This window comes from Carcharhinus amblyrhynchos, chromosome 33 (assembly GCF_965287045.1).
Source record: "Carcharhinus amblyrhynchos chromosome 33, sCarAmb.v2.hapA, whole genome shotgun sequence".
Classification (NCBI taxonomy): domain Eukaryota; kingdom Metazoa; phylum Chordata; class Chondrichthyes; order Carcharhiniformes; family Carcharhinidae; genus Carcharhinus; species Carcharhinus amblyrhynchos.
Window position 1 is genome coordinate 904,070 of NC_137356.1, and position 9,212 is coordinate 913,281.

The following is a 9,212-nucleotide window of genomic DNA, read 5'->3' on the forward strand; positions in this document are numbered from 1 at the left end:
TATTCTATTCAGTCAAGTTCTGTGTCTAATTTTATGCTTGAAAATAAAAATGGAAGAAACTAATTCTGAGGACCAAAGAAATCTGCAAGAGGATATTAATAATAAACAAAAAAGTGGTACATAAAAATCAATCTGAATAAATGCTAGGTGATATACTTTCAGTAAAAATAATAAAAACATTGAATGGAGGAAAGGTGAGTGAAAGAGAAAAGACATTGGGGGCTCAGGTTCACAAGACATTGAAAGCAGCACCTCATGTCAATAGACGTGTAAAATTGCCAATGGATGATTGTTTTAATGGTAATATAAAGACCATGGTCTAGTGGTGAATCCATATATAAAACATCAGTAAACTCTATCTGAATTTTTTGACTGCCAGTAATGGAAAGATGTTCAAGTAATGGAGAGGATACAGCACAGATTATGTCTGGTATGAGAAGATATAACTATGAAGAATGACACAAAAGTCAAGACTCATTAATGAAAAATTGCAATTTTGATATATTAACAGGCTAAAATGATCAGACCCCAAATAAGAATGAGCACTGAAAAAGTTAAAAATCATACAAGTTTAAAAATCACAAACTATTAGCTGCTAAAATTCTACGGAGAAATTCCTGATGAAAAATCATGTGCCTTAGCTACAGATAACAGTCAAGAACAGTCAATGGCTGCTTTAATTATAAGGTGCACACAATGTGCACACAAGAATCCAACTGAACACTTTACACCTGCAACTCATGCAATCACTGGTCAAACATATTTTATCATACTTAAGCATGGAAGTTTGTGGACACATAGAAAAAAATCTATGCCTGGAGATGCCCCAATGAAGGGGCAGCCAGCGCTCCGAAAGCTAGTTGTTTTTGCTACCAAATAAACCTGTTGGACTTTAGCTTGGTGTTGTGAGACTTCTTACTATGTTTACTCCAGTCCAACACCGGCATCTCCACACACTGTTTAGAAGCTAACATGCAAGGTTAAGACTGTGCTCAATGTACCCAATCTGTGACACAGTTAAAAGTTTCACTCACTACTGTTTGACTATAGTGGTTTTCCTCACCTCTGTGCAGTCTGGGAGGGGGTTCACTTCTGCGGCCCACCATGGAAATTTGACTAGGCTGCCTGTGAACGTTCTCCTCATGTGGAACTCTTTCTTCAGGTAGATGAGCAAGCTCTGAAATGAAGTGCACTAGGGGGATTTATTATAAACATGGAAGAGTGGGATAGCAAACTTTTGTTCTCTCACCTTGCAGCTCATTATGTTGCATTTTCTTAACAAATCAAGCTAAACAATTATCTTCAAAAAACAAGATATAACAACCACTAAAAAATGAGAACAGCAATTGGTTTGTAATTTTATTGGTCCTTCTGGCAAGAGTTAACACTTGCTGCAATGCAGACAACAACCTGGCAAAAATTCTGAAATTTCTTCAGTATTATCCTTCTATCTTTTGAAGAAACTCTTGGACTTCCATATCATTTTCATGAAATTAATCATGGTTCCTTGTTTCTTGAAGAACTGATCTCAAACCCTGCGTCAACAGATTTCTTGGATTCCTTGATGCCCAGGTTACAAACACTGCATGTAGAGAGGCCTACAACTATCTGCAAACCAACCAACTAGTGGGGAGTGCTCACCGAGAGGATATATGAGGACCCTTTAAGCCTTGAGACTTATCTGGACGTCCCATAGTGGTGTGGATACCTCTAAAATCTTCGTATAACACAATCACACTCATAGATAGATTCCATCCTGCACTGTTGCTCCGAACACTTTGAGAACCTCCTCGGTGTCCAGAAGATGGTGGAGAATATATGTGTTATGATGGCCATGGGAGATCATCACTAGATCTCCCATAGGCCTCACTGAATATGAGCTCCATTATTAGGTGAGTGGAAGCTCGCACAGTAGGGAAGGAGCGAGGGGCAGGGGTGCGGGCTTAAAACCAGCTGGCTCCAATCAGGTCAGCAGGTGATAGACTTGGTACTGATCTGCACTCTGTAACCATTGAACAGCACTCAGAGACCACTGTAAATAAAAGAGTGACTGGCGATGGAAGACTGGCCATGGTAGGATTATTACATTAGCAGCCAGGATGGAATGAAACATTACTGAATGAAGAAAGACAAGCTCAGTATTCAGGATGGCATCATCATCTGGGTTTTCAGATAGTTGTCCCTCCCCCAGGGCGACGTCCTATACTTATGGAGGTACCCCATAGCCACCCTGGGATTTCAAAGATAAAAATGCTAGCCAGGAGCTACATATGTTGGCTTGGCCGTAACACAGACATTACCAACTAATTCAGACAGTGTAAGTCATGCCAGGATAATCAAAATCTCTCCCCCCAAACCCCATCTCTAAGCCTGCCTACAACTATGGGAGTGGCCCAGGTGTGAGTGTATATAGTCTCCGCAGGCCCCCTTTTGGGCTCATGTTCCTAATTATGGTTGACCATGCATTCCAAATGGTTGGAGATACATCGTATGAACTCTACCACTTCCCGTGCTACCATTGAGAAATTACAAAAAAGGGCATGGGATACCTGAAGCCATGGACTCTGATAATGGCACTGCCTTTCCAAGCACCGAGTTTCAAATCTTCATGCTTTCCAATGGAACCAAACACATTAGGACAGCACCCTTTCACCCTTCATCAAATGGGTTAGCCGAACGAGCATTGCAGACTTTTAAACTTGGCACGAAGGAGCAACCAGCAGCATCCATAGAGACCAAACTGACATGATTTTATCAAGACCACCCCTCACATAATACCAGGACTCACCCCAGTGGAATTATTAATGGGATGGAGACTTCAGACAAGGTGAAGCCTACTGTTCCCAAATCTGGTGGGGAAGGCGGAGTCTCAACAAGAGACCAAGTAGAAACATAATTCTGAAAGGACAGACAGAACATTCATTATTCCAGCTTAGGTCTAATTAGTGTCTTGCATGTTCCAACAAAAAGGAAAATCTCAGATGTGACAGAATCTGTAGAGAGAGAATAAAGCCAAATACTTTTGAGTCAGGATGACGCCATCAGAATTGAAGACAAGGAAAACAGGACAACATTTGGGGGGTGGGGGCAGCGTTGGATTTTCTAGTTAACTCCTTAAATTCTGATTGCAGGACCTCATCCCCTTTCCTACCTAGGTCATTAGTACCAATGTGGACTATGACATCTGGCTGTTCACCCTCCCCCAGAAGAATGTCCTGCAGCTGCTCTGAGACATCCTTGACCCTGGCACCAGGAAGGCAACATATCATCCTGCAGAGCAAATCACATTATGTGTCATATATGCCACATATGGAGGATTTCAGAATGCCAAAAGCAATGCTGTAAGCCAAACTACGTCGAGGTAAATGAGACCAAGGTGCACCTTGCATATGCTTCAAAGACCAGCTGAAAAGATAGCACTTTCTGGCTTAAGCTGACTAACCAGGTGGGATCAGGAGGGCACTGAAAGAGACAGCTAGTGCACAACAAGCAGGAAAGCAACTTACAAGTTGGCAGTATCTGAAGAAGAGTTGGGCAGTTCTTCTAGTCAAGATTTCCCCCGAACCAACGCAGATGTTGTTATTAGTTATAGTTCTTGGGTATCAAAGTCGAGTTAAGAGAGAAATCAGTAAGGCGAAATGGGGACATAAGATTGCTTTGGCAGATCAGTCAAAGGAGAATCCAAAGAATTTCTACAAATACATAAAAGGCAAAAGGGCAACTAGAGAGAGAATAGAGCACCTTAGGGATCAACAAGGTCATCTATGTACGGAGCCACAAGAGATGGGTGAGATCGTAAATGAATATTTCTCATCAGTATTTACTGCTGAGAAAGGTATGGATGTGAGGGAACTTGGGAAAATAAATAATGATATCTTGAGGAATGCTTACAATGCATCAAAATAGATAAATCCCCGGGACCTGATGAAGTGTATCCCAAGATATTGTGGGAGGCTAGGGAGGAAATTGTGGGTCCCCTAGCAAAGATGTTTGAATCATCAACAGCTACAGGTGAGGTGCCTGAAGATTGGTAGGTGGCAAATGTTGTGTCTGTTTAATTACGGCTGCAAGAAAAAGCCTGGGAACTACAAACCAGTGAGCTTAACATCTGTAGTAGGTAAGTTGTTGGAAGGTATTCTAAGAGACAGGATATACAGGCATTTACAGAGGCAAGGACTGATTAGTCATAGTCAGCATGGCCTCATGAGAGGAAAATTATGCCTCATGAATTTGCTTGAGTTTATTTGAAGGGGTAACCAAGAAGGTAGATGATGGCAGTGCAGTCAATGTTGTTTGTTTGGACTTCAGCAAGGCCTTTGTCAGGGTACCACACACCCTGTCGATTGTTGCATAAGGGTAAATCTCACAGGATCCAGGGTGAAGTAGCCAATTGGATACAAAATTGGCTTGATGACAGAAAACAGAGAGTGGTTGTAGAGGGTTGTTTTTCAAATTGGAGGCCTGTGACCAGTGGTGTGTCTCAGGGGTTGGTCTTGGGTCCACTGTTACTTATATTAACGATTTGGATGAGAATTTAGGAGGCATGTTTAGTAAGTTTGCAGATGACACCAAGATTGATGGCTTGGTGGTCAATGAAGAAGGTTATCTGGGATTGCAACGAGACCTTGATCAATTGGGCCAGTGGGCTGATGAATGGCAGATGAAGTTTAATTTAAATAAATGTGAGGCGATGCATTTTGGTGGATCAAAGCAGGGCTGAACTTACTCAGTTAATGGTAGGACATTGGGGGAAGAGTTATAAAACAAAGGAGTCTAGTGGTACAGGTTCTTAGCTCCTTGAAAGTGGAGTAACAGGTGGACAAGATGGTGAAGAAAGCATTTGGCATGCTTGGTTTCATTGGTCAGAACAGTAAATACAGGAGTTGGGATGTCTCGTTGAAGTTGTACAAGACATTGGTAAGGCCACACTTAGAATATTGTACAGCCTTGGTTGCTCTATTACAGAAATGATATTATTAAACTAGAAAGAATGCATGAAAGGTTTACTGAGACTTGATGATTTGAGTCATAAGGAGAGGTTGGACAGACTGGGATCTTACTCCCTGGAGTATAAGAAGCTTTGGGATGATCTTATCGAGATCTATAAAATAATGAGGGGCATAAATAATGTAGATACTCAACATATTTTCCCGAAGGTAGGGGAGTTTGAAATTAGATGACATAGGTTAAAGGTGAGAGGGGAGGGAAACTAAAGGGTCCATGGGGCAATTTGTTCTCACAGAGGGAGGTGGATCTCTGGAACGAGCTGCGGGAGATAGTAGTAGAAGTGGGCACAATTTTGTCTTTTAAAAAGCATTTAGACAGTTACATGGGTAAGATTGATAGAGAAGGATATGGGCCAAATGTGGCAATTGGGACAAGCTCAGTGGTTAAAAACTGGGCAGCATGGACAAGTTGGGCCAAAGAGCTTGTTTTCATGCTGTAAATCTCTATGACTCTATTGAGGGAAAAGGCGGGGGGGAGGAGGCAAGATCAGGATATAGAATTTGATGACCAATCATGATCATAATGAATTGCGCAGCAGGCTCAAAGGGCCGAATGGCCTATTCCTGCTTCTATTTTCTATGTTTATCGTATTACTGTTGTGGGACCTTGTTGAATGTATATTGATTGCCATGTTTCCCTATATATCACCAATGATTATACTTAAAAACAGTAATCCGTCAGCTGTGATGGATTACTTCAGGCCCTGATTCTGTGAACTTTTCTTGATCAAAGTCTGTATGTCAATGATCAGGGTGACAAAAATTTTCAACTTCACATAATAATACAGGAAGCAACGGCATAGTACTATTATCATTAGACTATTCATCTAGAAATTTAGTAAATGTTCTGGGGACCTGAGTTCCAATCCAGCAGATGATGGAATTTGGACTCAATAAAAGTATCCGTTGATAACCATGAAAGCTTTTTCGGGAAAAACTCATCTGGTTCACTAATGTTCTTCAGGGAAGGGGATTTACCATCCTTACCTGGTCTGGCCTACATGTGACTCCAGAGCCACAGCAATGCGGTTGACTCAACTGCCCTCCAAGGGATGGGCAATAAATGCTGGCCAGCCAACGACACCCATGTTCCATGAACAAATTAAAAAAATGCAAAATTTATTGAACCTTTCTTGATCAAAATCCATATGTTAACGATCAGGGTGACAGAGGTCTTCAACTTTACCCACTAATTGGTAAATAACGACAGCTGGTAAGCGTACCTATTGCTGTGAAATTTGGGAATTATTCATTCAGTTCAGAGGAAAAGCTGACCAAGTACTCACCCAGAGGTAAGTGACCCAGAACACAGGTAAGCAGCAACAGGTGAGCACACGCCGCCATCTTGAACGCCGCCAGGTGTGAGGCGCTGCCGCGCGCTTCCCGCCCAACACAAGCCCCCCCCAATTGTGACGTCACCGCACCGCAACCGTCAGCCCGGCGGCGCGAGCGGGAACGGCGCTTGGAGTGCGTGTGCGCATGCTCATGGCTTAGGCTGGTGCTCCCTCAGAGAGAACGAGCCCTGTGCCGCTCAGGCGGTAAGCAGCGAAGCAAGTCATTGCTGCTGCAAACATGTTCAAAATATTGACTGATCAGGAATAAATGACAATAATAATGCCGGAATCCATATATAAAGTTAGGATGAACCTTTTTAAAAACACTGGTTAGGCCTGAACTGCAGTGTTGTGTTTAATTTCTGGCCAGCGCAGTTTGGGAAGGATGTTGAAGGCTTTGGAGAAAGTTCTCGAAGGATTTGTGAGAAAAGTTCCAGGATTGAAGGACTTCAGTTACTCAGATCGATTGGAGAAACTGGTGTTGTTCTCCGTGGAGAAGAGAAGGTTGAGTGGGAGACTTGATAGAGGTGCTCAAAATCATGAGGAATACGGACAGAATAGATATGGAAAAACTATTTTCATAGATGAGGATACTGTTAAGGGCTAGGGTATTATTCTGTTTTTATATAATTGATCAGTAAGGACCTAATTAACGACCAGGCACTGATCCATCAGGAACAAATGCAAGCTGTATTTAAAAACCTTTTTAAAAACATTTTTAAGTTTCCAATCTCTTCCCAGAGGGTGAGAAGCCTCAACACTCTATAAACCCACAAGGTTGGAAATAGCTCACAGCCAAATAAATAATGTACAGTGATTTATCGTCAGTTTAAAGGCAAACCTTTTGATACCATAGGAAAGCACCAAAATTGGAAATGAAAAACATAAAGTTTGGATGATTGTCATTTTCAAATACCTGTGTTACTTGCTGCAAATTCAGCCACATGTCAGTGGCAGTTATTCATACCACTTGCAAGTATCATTTGCTGTTTTACTTTCAAAAAAATCTGCGTTGAATTGTCTGTTACATGTGTATGAATGAATTTACAGTTTGTATCAGCTGCTGCTAAATGTCATAAATGTCATCTCAGTGTTCAGCATTATATAACAATAATCTCCACTGAAACTGCATTCATATAGCCTGAATGTCACTGAAAACTGAAGTCAGGCAGCAGCAAAAAAGCTGAAAAGTAGAGGAAAACATTTTTCTTGTAATCTTTCCTGTTATTGTTTCGTGCACAGTATCAGTATGTAGGAGCAGATTATCCCCATGGTCAATTATAGAGAAACTTGCATATTATTTTCAACAGGAAGTGAGATTGGGATAAATGTGCTACTATCTTGTGGGGATGGCTGTTGAGACATTAATGGGTGGAATTTTCCCAAAAAATGATTTTTGGGGAATCTCCAACCTCGCTTGCATCTGGGACTCTTCCATCCCGCTGCAGTGCGTAGATTTAGCTGAGTGCGAAATTTACTGTTCTCACTGGCAGTGGGGCATTAATGGCTGGAGAATTCCGGCCTAACTGTCATTCCAGGTCATAAAACTGATGTGATTCACGTACTGGTCGTGATCTTCCACATTTAGTCATTTTTTGGGAGGGGAGGTCAGGTTTTTCTGGTTTGGAGACGGTTGGCGCCTAATCATGCTGGCAAGCTTGCCTTCGCAGAGATCAGATGCCCCAATCTCAAAGTGAAATTGAGGACCCCTCATCGAGGGAATTTCTCCCATAGGCCTGACTTTTCAGCACCCCCCCCAACACACTCCCCGAATAGAGATGCTGGCATTAGACACTGGTTCCCCCTTCATGCTCCCCCCCTCCCCCCCACCCTGCCTCTACATGGCTTCTCAGGCCCCATCTCTTCAGGTCCACCTCCTTGCACCTCCTTGGCACTCCCCATGGGACCTTAGTAGTGCCAACCTGGGGGGTGTGTATGTGTGTGTGTATTAGTGGAGACTGCCCAACCATGTTTCCAACCACCTGGGGGCTTCAGTTGAAAATCATTCCCTATCTGCTTTTCTCTGATTTTCTATTTGCTAAAATGGAAATGAGTATGTGATTTTGCAATATATTCTAGCAGCTTATTAAGATTTGAGCTATCAGAAAATCTTAAAAACTTTACCATATAATTATCCATCTTTTTTTTGCTGTATCAGAAGAAACATTTTTATTGAAGAATTATTTCTGGCACAGTTTGTGGATGAGATTTCTGTGCACCACTCTTTGGAAAGGAGGTGATGACATTCAAGAATAGTTCCTGGGATGGGAAACTTCAGTTATGTAGATGGATTGAATAAGCTGGAACTGTTCTCCTTAGAAATTGTAAGACTGAAAGGAGATTTGACTGAGGTATTCAAAATCATAAGGAGTCTGGACAAAGTAGATAGGACAAAACTGTTCCCATTGGTGGAAGGATCAAGAACCAGAGGGATCAGATTTAATGTAATCGGCTAAAGAAATAATGGGTGTGATTCACAGCTCTAAATGCCCACATCAGCACCAAGGATAAACTGGGCCACAGCAGGAGGAAGTATGGGAAGATGGGCAGCGGTATGCCTGTGCTGTGGATCCTCACCCTCTTTGGAGCAGCTGCTGCCTACCTAGACACTGCCTCACAACCCCTCATCTTGCTACATGGATGCTAGACTACATCATCCTTCCCTTCACTTCAGTTATGGTAAGCTTCATGGTCTGGTGATAGTGGATGTCCCTCAGTGGTCCCATGGTCACAAACCTCATGGCCCTGCCTGTGACCTCCTCTCACCCTGAACCTTGATGAGGTTTAGTACCTGGGAGGGGTTAGAGGATTTATCAATGATGAGGGACTGTTGATAGGTGAAGGCCAGTAGAAATGCCACAAGATCTAATAG